Source organism: Camelus dromedarius, chromosome 22 (assembly GCF_036321535.1).
Source record: "Camelus dromedarius isolate mCamDro1 chromosome 22, mCamDro1.pat, whole genome shotgun sequence".
NCBI classification, from domain to species: Eukaryota; Metazoa; Chordata; class Mammalia; order Artiodactyla; family Camelidae; genus Camelus; species Camelus dromedarius.
Genome location: NC_087457.1, coordinates 26,305,422 through 26,318,838, shown reverse-complemented (window position 1 = coordinate 26,318,838; position 13,417 = coordinate 26,305,422). Strand labels below are relative to the sequence as shown.

General features: G+C 42.5%; 1 protein-coding gene across 1 annotated transcript in view; it reads right to left on the bottom strand.

The window, feature by feature from the left end:
* IRF2 (interferon regulatory factor 2) overlaps positions 1-13,417 on the bottom strand; it is a 115,470-nt gene that overhangs the window by 90,137 nt on the left and 11,916 nt on the right. The window contains exons 2-4 of the mRNA XM_010974560.3: positions 8,405-8,505; positions 7,463-7,534; positions 5,369-5,601 (exon numbers count right to left, since the gene is read on the bottom strand). The gene's annotated coding sequence lies outside the window, so the exon portion shown is untranslated. The remainder of the gene's footprint in view (positions 1-5,368; positions 5,602-7,462; positions 7,535-8,404; positions 8,506-13,417) is intronic.

The window sequence follows — 13,417 nt, the reverse complement described above, 5'->3', positions numbered from 1 at the left end:
AATAAAGAACTCAGAGGAAACAAAGATGATGCAGGAAAGACAATGTAAAAAAACTTTAACATCATTAAAGATGTGAAAGAAGATATTGTATCAATGAAATCAGAACAAAATGATGTAAAAAAAATAATTAGAGAGTAAGTTCCTAGAAATTAAAAATATGTCAGAAATTTTTTTAATTCTATAGAATAATTAGAACATAAAGTCAAGTAAATCTCAATATAAAGTATAATAAAATAATAAGGAAATAGATAAAAGGAAAAAATAAGAAAAATGGATACTCAGTGCAACAGATCTGATATCTAATAGAAATTCTAGAAAATGAGAAATGAGGCAACAGGGGACAGGAAATTAGTAGAGGCATAAGAAAATTCCTCAGGAAATTTTGAGGAACATGACATTTCAAATTGAAAAGGCACCCCGATGTCTAGCACAGTATGTGAACAAAGATATAATGTGAAAATCTATAGCAAGACATCACCACAATTAAGAAATGAAGGGATAGATTGGCCATGAAAGAGTAATAAGGACTAGACTTGACAACCTGCAGTAAACAACAAGAAAGCTGGAAAAATGTACGAAACAACTGTTTTTCAGGCATTGAACAACAGGCAGCACAGGACAGTGATCCCAGAGAAAAGGGAATCAAATAAAGTGAGCCCTGCACTTTCCATTGGAAGCAGTTTCCATCCTGCAGCTGCAGCGACAGGGGACCTGAAGAGAACCAGGGAAGAAATGCAGGAAACAAAGATCAGACATCAGAGAAGCTTAGACAGCTGGAAGCTGTGAGGCAGAGTTCTCAAAAAAAGGTAGTTACACAGAAAAAAAGAGCTCCAGAAATTTGTACAGTCCCCTCTAATATTGCTGAGTACTGGACCAGGCATGTAGAAACAAGTACTCCAAAATGCTGGACAAAGAATGGCTGGGGCATCATAAATGAAATATTCCCGGAGCTTACACAGACCTTACAACTGATCAAATTCCCAACAGGCAGAATGGAGAGGTCTTACTGAACATTCAGGTCATTTACACGTCTCTGGTAGGGCTGAACAATCCTTGGAGTGAAGGCTACTTTCTATACCTCTTAGAAAAATTAAAAACAGGTCTTAAAGGGATAAAGCTAAATTGCAAGTAAAACTATTTGCCTAAACAAAGCCAAAAACTCATTAAAGTAAGACCAAAAAAAAAAAAAAAAAAAAAGAATTCAGACATTCAGCAACATGAAACACACACTGTCTAAAATCTAACAAAAATTACTAAACATGCCAAGAAGTAAGAAAATTTGATCCATAATCAAGAAGAAAAGCAATAGGAATAGATACAAATAAAAAGCCAGAGATGATGGAACTAGCAGACAAAATTTTTTCAAAAGCTCTTATAATTGTGAACACATATTTAAAGGAAAATATGACCCTAATGAGGCAAAAAAAAAAAAAAAAAGGGAAGATATCAAAAAGAACCAAATGAAAATTCTAAGATAAAAACTACACCATCTGAAAGGAAGGTTTGACTGGATGAATCCAGAGCCAGATCTTGGTTTCTAAATCCATTCTCCAGTAAAAGAAACCAGAGCTCCTTGGAGAAAATACAGATTCTAGGGCTGGGGCAGGGAGAATGCAAGATGAACCTGGGGCCAGAAAGCAAGAAAGTTCTCAAAAAGAACCCAAAAATGATGGAGGTATGTCAAAGGAACATAGGAGCCAACTGAAAGACCTATGTTGAAACAGTTTGAACCAAAAAAAGAAAAAAGAAGAAGTACTGGATTATAACCCAAAGCGTAGAATAAATATCTATGAGTCCATACTGATATAATTCAATAATAATTAATTAATTAATGCAAATACTCATATAGAAGAATTTCAAATAATTTTATGTAGGTCCAGCTCCCTCAAGGAGGTAGAGCGTAGCAACCCCCATCCCTTAAGTTTGGGATGCAGACAGTGAATTCTTTCCAAAGACTACAGTATGGAAATAGGGGCAAAGGTGACTTTACAGTGGAGAAACCTGACACACACTACCTTTGCCAAGTGATCAAAGTTAACATCATAAGTGATAAATCATGTTGACAGCATCAACCCCTAGCATGATGTAATGAGAATGACTCTGTGTTCCTCCTCTCAAAAACTCAGAACTCCAATGTTGTAGGCAGAATAATGGCCCCCAAAATATATTACCCCTGAATATATTACCTTATGGGAAAAGGGACTTTGCAGATGAGATTAAGGGTGTGGACCCTGAGATTCAGAGATTATCCTGGATTATCTGGGTGAACCCAGTCTAATCACATGAGTCCTTCAAAGTGGAGGTGTTTTACTGCTTTGTCACCAGAGACAGAGAGAGAGATGTGAGGATGGAGGCAGAGTCAGAAAGAATTGCTCAGTTTGTAGATGGATTAAGAGACCACCAGCCAAGGAACTGCAGGTGGCCTCTAGAGGCTGGAAAAGGCAAGGACACTGAATCCCCCAGAACTTTCAGAAAGGAACACAGCCCTGCTGACACTTTGATTCTGGCCCAGTGAGACTCTTGCAACTTCCAACCTACAGATTTGTAAGAAATAAATTTGCGTTGTGTTGTTTAAGCCACTAAGTTTGTAGCAATTTGTTACTGCAACAATAAAGAACTAACACATTCAGTCTAACCATGAGGAAAACATCAGACCAACCCAAACTGAGGACATTCTGCAAAATACCTCCTCGAAACTGTCAAACTCATCCAAAACAAAAAAGCATGAGAAACTGACACAGGCTCCTAGAGAAGCCTAAGGAGGCATGATAGCTACAAGCCTAATGTGGCATCCTAGATGTGAAAAAGGACACTGAGTAAAAACTAAGGAAATCTGAATAAAATATGGACTTTAGTTAATAGTAACGTATCAGGGTTAGTATATCATTAGCTGTAGCAAATGCACTGCAGTACTGTAAAAAGTTGGCAACAGGGGAAACTCAGTGAGGAGTATACACAAACTCTCTGTATTATCTTTGCAATTTTTTCTGTAAATCTACGACTCTTCTAAAATAAAAAGTTGTTTAAAAAAATTCACTGGGTAAGATTTGCAGCAGATTAGGTACGAAGGGAATATGAAGAAATAGTAACACAATCTATCCACAATGAAGCATAGATTTATTTTTTTAAAAAAACACAGAGAAAAAATAAACAGAGACTGAGTGACCCTGTGGGATAATGCAAAGCAATCTGACCTATATATAAATAACTGAAATCCCAGAGAGAGGGGAAAGAGGAGAGGGGAGGCCAGAAAAAAAATCTTTGAAGAAATAATGACCAAAAATTTTCTGAGTTTGAAGAAACCCATAGATGCAAGAAGCTCAACAAACCTTAAGCAGGACAAACAAACAATAAAACACAGCGAGGCAAATCATAAGCACATTTCTGAAAACACATGATAAAGAGAAAAACCTTAAGAGCAACTGGAGAAGAGAAAGATATTATACAAAAAGGAACACAAACAAAGATGGCAGCAGACTTCTTGACAGTTAAGAATCCGGAAATGAAATCATTCTGGGTCATCTTGGTGGGCCCTCAATCCAAAGACAAGTGTCCTTACAGAAGTCAGAAGAGGAGAAGATAACCCCACTAAAGACAAGCTCATGTGAAGACAAAGGCAGAGCATACAGTGATGGCGCAGCAAGCCAAGGGATGCTTGGGGCCACCAGAAACTAGACGAGGCAGGGAAGGACTCTCCCCAGAGCCTTCGGAGGCCAAGAACTGTGGTCAGATTTATGCTTTTGCAGTATATACAATATCAGTAAGTACTGACTAACCACCTCTACCTTTCTAAGTTCACAGTCAAGTAGGTATAAACTCTTTAACCCTACAACTGTCTACTGAACACCTAGATTCTGGGCTGGTTAGATTTTTATCATCTCTCATCTCAACCTCATGGTCTTATGTGGTCCCATATGGGGTCCAGGGTGATTCATCTCCTTTTTCAAGTTGATAATTTGCCAATATCCAGCCAATTCCTGACTTCGGTGTTTCGTACATTTTAATTCTGATTCAGTGCCAAGTGAGATCAAGAGATTGGGAGAATATGGAACGGCACATGAAGACTAGTTCTTTATTAATTCTGGCAAAGTTACCAAGTAAGTTTGTTATTTTTTTTCTCCCTATAGCTAAGGATAATTTTTAAAAATCTTTTTTGATGTATTAATTCTTTTTTTCCAGTTTTATTGAGAAATAATTGACATACATCACTGTATAACTTTAAGGTGTACAATATGATGGTTTGATTTATGTATTAATGCTTTTAATGAAGACCACTAAATAGATGAAAACTAAATGTGTTTTCAGAGTACCAATAACGCCAATGATCTTGATAAATCTTAATCAGTAGAAAAACTTTAGCTATTTCATGTGGTTCAACAAGAATATGAATACACACATACACACATATCCTCTCACAGAGTCATTAACACGACTTGAGCATGTGTCTTCTCACTTTGAATGATATTATCCACTCTGGACCTACATGTACCAGACTGTTACTAAAACATATCACACTCCTGCCTAAAGTGTGCAGAGGCATTTCCCATAGCAATTAGAATAAAATCCACACTCACTTCAGTGGCCTACAAAACCCCTGCATGTGGTCTGGCCCGTGCCTACCTCTCCCTCTCTCAATCCATCTGGGATTCCCCTCTCTCACCCCAACTCATTTGCCATGCTTTAGTCCAGGGGTCAGCAAACTACAGTCCACGGGCAAAATCCAGCCGACAGGCCCTGAGCTGAGAATGGCTTTTACATTTTTAAACGGTTGGGGAAAACATCAAAAGAAGAACATTATTTTGTGACATGTGAAAATGATAGACAGCTCAATTATCAGATGTCCAGTGTCCAGAAATCAAGTTTTCTTGGGACCCAGCCATGCTCATTCGTGTATGCACTGTCCAGAGCGGCTTTTGTGCTACAAGAGCAGAGGAGTTGCAACCGAGACCAAGTGGCCCTAAAAGCCTGAAATATTTACTAGCTGGCCCTTTGCAAGAAAAGTTTGTTGAACCCTGCTTTCATCACACTGGTCTCCTTCCTGTGTCTAAAACTTGCCCTGTTCATTCTCTCCTCAGGGCTTTCCATTTCCTGTTCTCTCTTCCTAGAACGTTCTTCTGCAGCTCTTTGCATGGCTGCTTTGTTCCGTAAGGTCTCACTTAACATGGACAAAACCAGTAGGAGGGCATAGACTCTCAGACTGTATCTTTTACCTATAAAAGGATCCCTGGAGAGAGATTGGATCCAAGGCTCTTTCTTTCCTTTCTGGCAGCAGCAAGGAAATGAGAAGCTTTCTGGAGGCCAGGGTGGGCTCTGACCCCCACTGACCTGGCGATTCCTCCTGCATTCGGTGCAAATCAATGTTCCTTACCTGCGCACCAGGAGACTAGGAAGCTGGAGGAAGAGACGGTGTGCTCCATCCACCTCCCAGACTCAACGCAATTCAAGGCGGCTTTGTGGTCATTTCAGCCACAGCTCTGTTGTCATTTGACAGCCGGCGAAACAGTATGCGCAGTCCAGAATTCTTGTTTTTTTGTGAATGGGGGAAGGAGAACGAGGTTTTATTTCATCATGGCTCACTGGTCCACAGAAGTCAGTCACCCTCTGGATAAAAGGGACATGAATTTGGTCTGTAGTGGATTCAAAGTGCACTAATCTTAGACCAGAAGACCCCCTCTCTCCAAATCAGCTGCAGGACCATGGACAGTCACTTACCCACTTGGAGCCGGGATCCTCTTCTGTAAAATACCAACTTGTCTAACCCTCTTAGAGATTCTTAAAGGCCCAATGAGAACATTTGTAAAACTGCCTTGTAAACTGACCTAAAGGAATATAAAGTCTTCCACCTAGCCTCTCTTAATGCCGTGAAACGAGAACACCAAACTCCACCTAACAAACACTGCTGCGATAACCCCCACAATTAAGCCTATTTAGTTAAACGGGTATGTCCTTAAATGTGTTATTTTGTTCTTAAAATATATAAAGAAAAGATGTGTATAAGGTTTTAAGGGATGTCGGCTGAAGATGCCGATACCCTCTGTGAGAGGCAGGGGGCGGTCTGTCTGAGGCAGCGATGAGAAAGGGAGATTCTGGAAAAGAAAGCTGCACAGGTAGCAGATGGAGGCTGCGCAGGGAGAGAGGAGCATCACACCTCCTCCCACATTTATGTGGCAGTTTTCATTTAGAAACAATATACTTCCCATTAGTATCTGCAAATTTCAAACTCCTAATTTATCCCTTCCCATCCCCTTCTCCCCTGGTAACCATAAATTTGCTTTCTGTGTCTGTGAGTCTGTTTCTGCAGATACTGACTGGTATATATAAAACAGATAAACAAGTTTATACTGTATATAAAGCTCAGGGAACTATATTCAATATCGTGTAGTAGCTTACAGTGAAAAAGATTATGAAAATAAATACATATATGTTGATGTATGACTGAAGCATTGTGCTGTACGCCAGAAATTGACACATTATAAACTGAGTATACTTCAATTTTTAAAGAAGTATATATATATATATATTTCCCAAAGCAGTTCAGCGGGAATGGGGTTCGGAATAGGAGTGGTTTTCGTGTAACTGAGTGTTTGGAATTTCACGGGGAGCATTCTGACAGAGGCTACTGGGGGGATGTTGAACTGTGATTTATGGGGAAATGCAGTAAATCCGTAGAGAGTGAGGACAATGCTGAGCTCTGGCTGTTTTAACATAAGCTAGTAGGGCCTTGAGGCTTGTGCGAGGGCCATGGCCCTGGAGTCGGGAGACAGGCCGGGGCCCAAGCCGACGCTCGGACAGACTCTGGCCACGAGAAGCTGCTCTCCAGGAGCTCGTCTTCTCCGGGCCTTCATGAGGAGCAGAGATAGTGCACGTGGAGCCACTCGCTCTGTGCCCTGCCCCGGAGAAGCAGTAATTCCTGTGCCAACCTGCCGGACCAGTCACTGCTGAGACACATGCTTCATTAAAGCATAGACCTTCACTAGGCCGCGAAGATACCCGTGTGAAAGCACAGCTGACAGCAGAAATGGACAAATCCCGCCTGGGGCACCGGGAGGGGATTCAGGACGAGCGCACTACAGGAACAGAGAGAACCATCTGTTTCCGCAGGTGCCAGGGTGGCAGGGAGGGTCCTCACTCGGCTGAGGTGTAGAGTGAGTCTGGGGTCTGCCTCAGACAATTCATGCAAGGCCAGAGCCACAGGAGTTGTTCAGAATGGGACCCAGGGCCCAGGGAAAGGACTCTAGTTGAAATGAGCATTAGGTTGTACAGGGAAGAAGAGGAAGCAGAAAATAGGCCACGACTCAGGAAAGGCCCGAGCAGGTGGTGTAAACACCTACACGGCTGATGTGGAATCTGGAACCGGGGCGTGGCAGGGGACTCTTTTTGCCACTGCCACTGCAGAACTAGCTGACCATGCAAGGCCAGTAACCTTTATTACCCATCCCCACCCACTCAGACCTGGCCTCACCTTCCTGGATGGATCCTTGCCCAGCTGCCTGTCACACCCCAGTGGCATCCACAGCTTTGCTCTTCGCCTCACCTGCAAAGAACAAGAAAACAAAGACATGAGCAGAAGTTGGGCCATACAAGGCCACTCACCCTGGCCAGCAGCTATAGGTGAGCAAGGACATTCCCAGCCCCTAGCAATCTGGAAGATGCCCTTAGTACCGGTGGAAGGGCAATTCCACATGGCAAGGGCCAACCCTCCTCCCACTTACAAAGTGATCTCTCAGCACAGCTCTTCTACAGCTATTCACCAAGCACCTCCAGAGCTTGAGGCTTGGACGGGGTGAGAGCCCAACACAGGTTCTGATGAGAGTCAGACCCAGGTTCTGGTTTGTACTCGCTTTCCTCCACCTCACGTCCATCTCCCTGCCTGACCGTCAGCACCAGCCGGTGGACGGGATCACCACGCAATCATTCAATACTACAGCCAATGTACAAAAGACGAAAGGCAGTTTAGGATTACTGACAATTAAGGAATAAAGCAATGGGGTGTGTGAAAGATGAATCTTCGATATTTTTCAGACTTGTGTCATCTTTCATATACAGATGGACTTTGTGAATTTCCAAGAAGAAAACAGAGCATGTAGCGTTTCTCAAACTTTATTGTACTGCGGCAAATGATACAGGCTGAATTACCTCCCCCTCAAAATTCAAATGTTGAAGTCCTAAGCCTCACTACCTCAGAACATGACTGTATTTGGAGACAGGACCTTTAAAGAGGTAATTAAGTTAAAGTGGAGTCTTCAGAGTAGGCCCTGATCCAATGACTGGTGTCTTTATAAGAGGAGGAGATTAGGATGACAGAGACACCAACAGGTGCAGGCACGGAGAGATGACCATCTGAACGCACAGCAGGAAGGCAGCCGTCTGCAAGCCAAGGGGAGAGGCCTCAGAAGAAACCAACCTTGCCGACATCTTGATCTCAGACCTCCAGCTTCAGAACCATGAGAAAATAAATTTCTGTTGCTTAAGCCACCTCGTCTGTGGCACTTTGTTGTGGCTGTCCTAGCAAACGAATGCAGAAAACCAATTAACATCTTAGTTTGGCATACACAAGAATAGCATTAATAATCATTTTTGATAATTTTATTCAAATTTATTCTGGACATTTATTCATTTTCATTTGTTAGATATCTAATATCAATGATTTATTAAATACTAACTTTTTCCTACCTTTGCCTGAGTTCTTTGCACTTGATCTACACACATCCTCAAATATTTGGCCAGTCTGCCATTACAGATGGACAAACACTGTACATTCTCGGGCTGTGCTCCTAATCCCTTGCCGGCAGCTTTGAGATTTTGCAGCTGTGTATGATGTCAGTGTAGCTGAGCTGGAACTACGCATCCCACAAAACCTGAGCAACATTTGGAAGGCAGCAGTGGGATGGCAGCCACGTTTGTCGGAAGCCAGAAGGTTGGTGCGGGGTCAGATGCTATGTCAGCTCAAACACAAGGCAGTGCCTCTGCGGGCAACAGCTTGGCCTCCAGTTCCTCCAACTGCTTCTTCAGCATCTCTGAATCCTAAAGGACTGTGTGTAACTCCATTACAAAGGGCACCAGCTCTTCTGCAGATCATCTTCGTCATCAAATTGGAGGACTGGTGGCATGAGAGATGGAGGTGGGACACATGGGTTCCAGCTCATCCACCAGGCAGGTTCTGGGGTGTGCCTGCTGTCTTCACGTGTCCAGCTCACATGCAACCTCCCCGCATGAAGCTGGTCCATCCTGCTGACTTCAGGCCCAAGTCCTGACTCAGGGAATGTGGACTGCACAGAGAGCATAACCAGCTCCCGTCATCAGGCATGTTCTAACCCCCACAGTAAGTTCCTTGTTTACCTCGGAGTGGTTTTGCTCCTCTGATCAAACTCTAACTGATACAGATTCTGGAACCAGAGTGGGGGTAATAAAAACCTAAAACTCGTGCACTGTCTTTGGGGCTGGCCTTGAAGGTCTGTTAGTGAAGACTAAAATAAATATGAGGAAAATGTCATTGGAATCTGGAAGAAAGGAGGCTTTTTTATATTGTGGTGGGAAGTTTAGCAACACTAATACCCATGATAACTCAGGAAATAGAAAACGTACCAATGAACTGTGTGATCTAGCCAATGGAATGTTCAAGCACAGTGCTGGAAGTGCCACCTGGCCTCTTCCAGCTGCCTACCATAAAATGAGAGTGTATGAAGATAAGCTAAAGAACAAACACTTAAATATAAAGGTGACAGGTCTTGCTCAGTTTGAAAATAAAATGGTTTCTCATTCCCAGGTGACAGAAACATCTAAAGTTAAGAAATGGCTTATGGATCTGGTTCCAGTCAAGATAGAGTGAGCAGATCTCACAATCTCTCTCCCACTGAATTCATCTAAAAACTCTAGACAGAATACATAGGGAAACTAATGAAGACTGAAAGGAAATAGTAGCAGGTAGACTGGAAAGGGAAGTCGAAACTCCAAGAAAGTCCAATAAGATAATGAGCGTCCTGGGGTTTTTTCCCTTCCACATCTCTTGTCATAGATGCAGGAAAAGTCTGGAACTCAGAACTGCTTAAGTTGCACAGACAGGAAAAAGTCCAAGAGAAACTCTCTCTGATCAAAGCAAAGGACAGAGAGAGTCATGAGGGAAATCCTCTGTGTTGGTTCCTCCCAAACTGTCCTGATGCCATAAAGCATTGAGACTTGGGGGTCTTGGGGAGGGGATGAGTGTATTTTGCAGGCAGAAGGGGTGTTAAGTCAGCTGGCAGAGGGCAGACTCTGGCAGACCATATCACCCAAAGATGGCCGTAACAGTATCTCCCTTCCCACATGCTCTTTTAACAATGCGATCTTGTCATCTCCCATCAAGAGGTGGAGTCTACGTCTCTTCCCCTTGAACCTTCGTGACCTTCGTGACTACCTCAACCAACAGAGTATAGAGAAGTGATACTATGTAATTTCCAAGACTAGATCATAAAAGGCAATGCAGTATCCTCCTAGATTTTTCTCTGGAAAAATGTTTTTGGAGCCTAGCTGCCATGCTGTACACAAGCCCAGATCACATGGAGAAGTCACATGGAGGTGTTCTGACTGACAGCCCCAACTGAAGTCCTAGCTGACAGCCAGTATGAACCCCAGATTCTAACCCCAGCCCCCCTATCTGACTGCAACCACATAAGAGACCTAATTAACCCCCCACAAAACGAATCAACCCCACAATTCTGAGAGGTAATAATAGTGAATGGTTTGTGTTGTTTTATGGCACTGAGGTTGGGGTGGTTTGTTACACGATAAGAGGTAACTAGAACCAGAATCATAAAAATAGCTCTTTCAGTATCTTATTCATTAGCTCTTAGACTTTCTCCAAATCTATCATCCTACCTACCACTTGGAGCCACCAGCCCCACATCTTGGTTGCTAACATTTCCCCACCCCCACTGTTCTCACACTGTGGTTGCATTTCTCATCTTGGTCTTTAGTAAGACCACTGACTTCCTCATTGGCTAGGAAACCCTGCTCCTCGGACACTGAAACTAGGAACTGCCTCCACGATCCACCCCTAGTAACCTCACCCATCAGATGTGGAATCAGCAAAGTAGGAAGGAGGGCCTGTCATGAGGTGGGAATGATAAGCCTCCACAGATTAGAAGCTTAGCAACCCCTTGTGAATGTGGGGAAGAATAATGAATGTAATTATTATCATGGAAATAAAGAAATGGTATAGAGAAATACAGACTAAGTAAAAAGTGGAAGAGAGAAAATGAGGAAAGGAGAAAGAAGGAAATTTAAGGGGAATGTGCCAAAAATGAAAAAAAACAGATTCAGGTTCAGAGAAATAGGAAAGGAAGAGATAACAATCATAAGGTGAGAAAAAGAAAATGAGGAGAAAGAAGATCAAGTATCGGGGCAGGAAATAGCTCAAGTGGTAGAGCACATGCTAGCATGCACAAGGTCCTGGGTTCGATCCCCAGTACCTCCTCCAAAGGTAAATAAATAAACCTAATTACCTCACCCCCCCAAAATAAAATATTAAATAAATAAACTGAATAATTTTTTTAAAAAAGATCAAGTATGGTCCCTCATACTCGAGAGGTTTGCCAAAAACACCTGCGGAAGGCGTGCAAACATGAGCAGACTTGAGCTAAGGGGCTGTGCAAAAAAATGCACTAGCACTTTATTGTATGTAATCTACACTTCATTTAAAAAGTAAACAACAAGAAAAAATGTACTAACTGGACTGATCTTCCATCTCTGCTGTCAGAACAGTGGCATTCAAGTAAGTTATTACGTATTAACAATGCAAAGTTAGGAGATTTGGAGATGGGACTTAAAATTTCGAGTATTACTACTGGAAAAGACTTTATAAGGATGACTCTGCTTTCTATGGTACATACAAAAAGATTGCTAGAATGTATCAAATGATTGAAGTTGGCTTCCTTACCATCTGTTAGGATGTTAATCATGAAGGAAAAAAGCCTATTATACCATTCAATAAATCATGCTGAAAGAAGACAGTAGTCATGATAAATGTAGAAGTAAGCAACAACAAAATAGGCAATACTGTGTATATTGCTATAGAACATGCCCTTCCTTTACATAAAGACACCAAACAAAAGAAGCATGTTCCTTCTGAACAGCAGCCCTTATGCACTAAACCATCATTATATAATAGAGAACAGAGGGAGGTTGTGACCTGCATCTCTAGTTTTGGATGAGAAGAAATTATTCTACTAATCAGAGATAGATCACAGGAAGAGGAGATAACTGAATCTAGTTTTATTCCTGGTAGTGCCCTGGTTTGAGAGGGCTGGTGACATAGCATTCCAGCCAGTGTATTTAGGCAAATGTTACAGGTGGGGCCGAAATACTGAGTCCCTCATCCCTTGGGGTGGCCACATGCAGCTCCATGCGTTTATCCCAGCATGCAATATACAGATATAATTTTCTATCATTATCATTCTCAACACGTGTCCAGTGAGATGAAGAAGGTTGGAGGCTGGGCTGTGGTTGAAATAATTCTTAATTTACAAGGTTTTCACGTAGCTAACAAAAATCTGAGCATAATCTACCTTGATTCCAACCAGTTAAGGAGAAGGGGAATCCACTTCAAACTATCTTACTTTTTCCTTGGGACATTCCCCTCACCAACCCATGCTCTGCTCCCGAGTTTACACAGAGAGAAGTAAAGTAGGACGAGGGTAATGGAGTAAAGGTCCAGTTGTCACTGATCAGCTTAGCGGCCTTGGGAAAATTACAAAGATAATAAGGTGAAATCCCTTCAGTGTATAGATGAGGAAACCTAGACCGAGGTTAAATAGCTTGAAATTTCAAAGGTGTGGCTAGTGGTAACACCAAGACAAGAACCCCTATTCTCTCCAGTCCTAGTATAGGGCTGCATCTGCCCTTGAACCAGACTACTGCCCTACATGCCACAAGTAACTTAATCATTTAAATAAAAGAAAAAAGCATTACATCCACTGTCACTATGGGAGATCGTCGGAGCTGTGATCAAAGAAGACTGACTGTCCACCAGACAGGATGGTCAGAATGGACAGAGAGCCTTGGCATGCTCGTCACACGTCTTGATCAGGGTTCTGCTTCGCTGATCCAGAACCACTGGAATTGGTTGCATCATGGGAGGACAGACTCACACCTGCTGTCCTCAAAGACCTGAAATCTAAACCAGAATGCTAAGTTATTACTTTATAAGGAGGACTAGATCTCTCCGAAGACTATTTACTCCAATCTCAGCAGCCCCTTCCATTGTTCTAGGTCCCTTATAGGCTGCGTGATGAGCATGAAATCAGAGCATAGGGATTCCCAGGCCCCACAGTCGCTGATGAAGCATCCTGTCCCATAATAGAGGATTTCAGTGGCTGCCAGTTACTTTCTTCCTCCCACCCCCCAACTGCCAAATTCCTGCTGTGTTCAGCCAGCCCCGTCC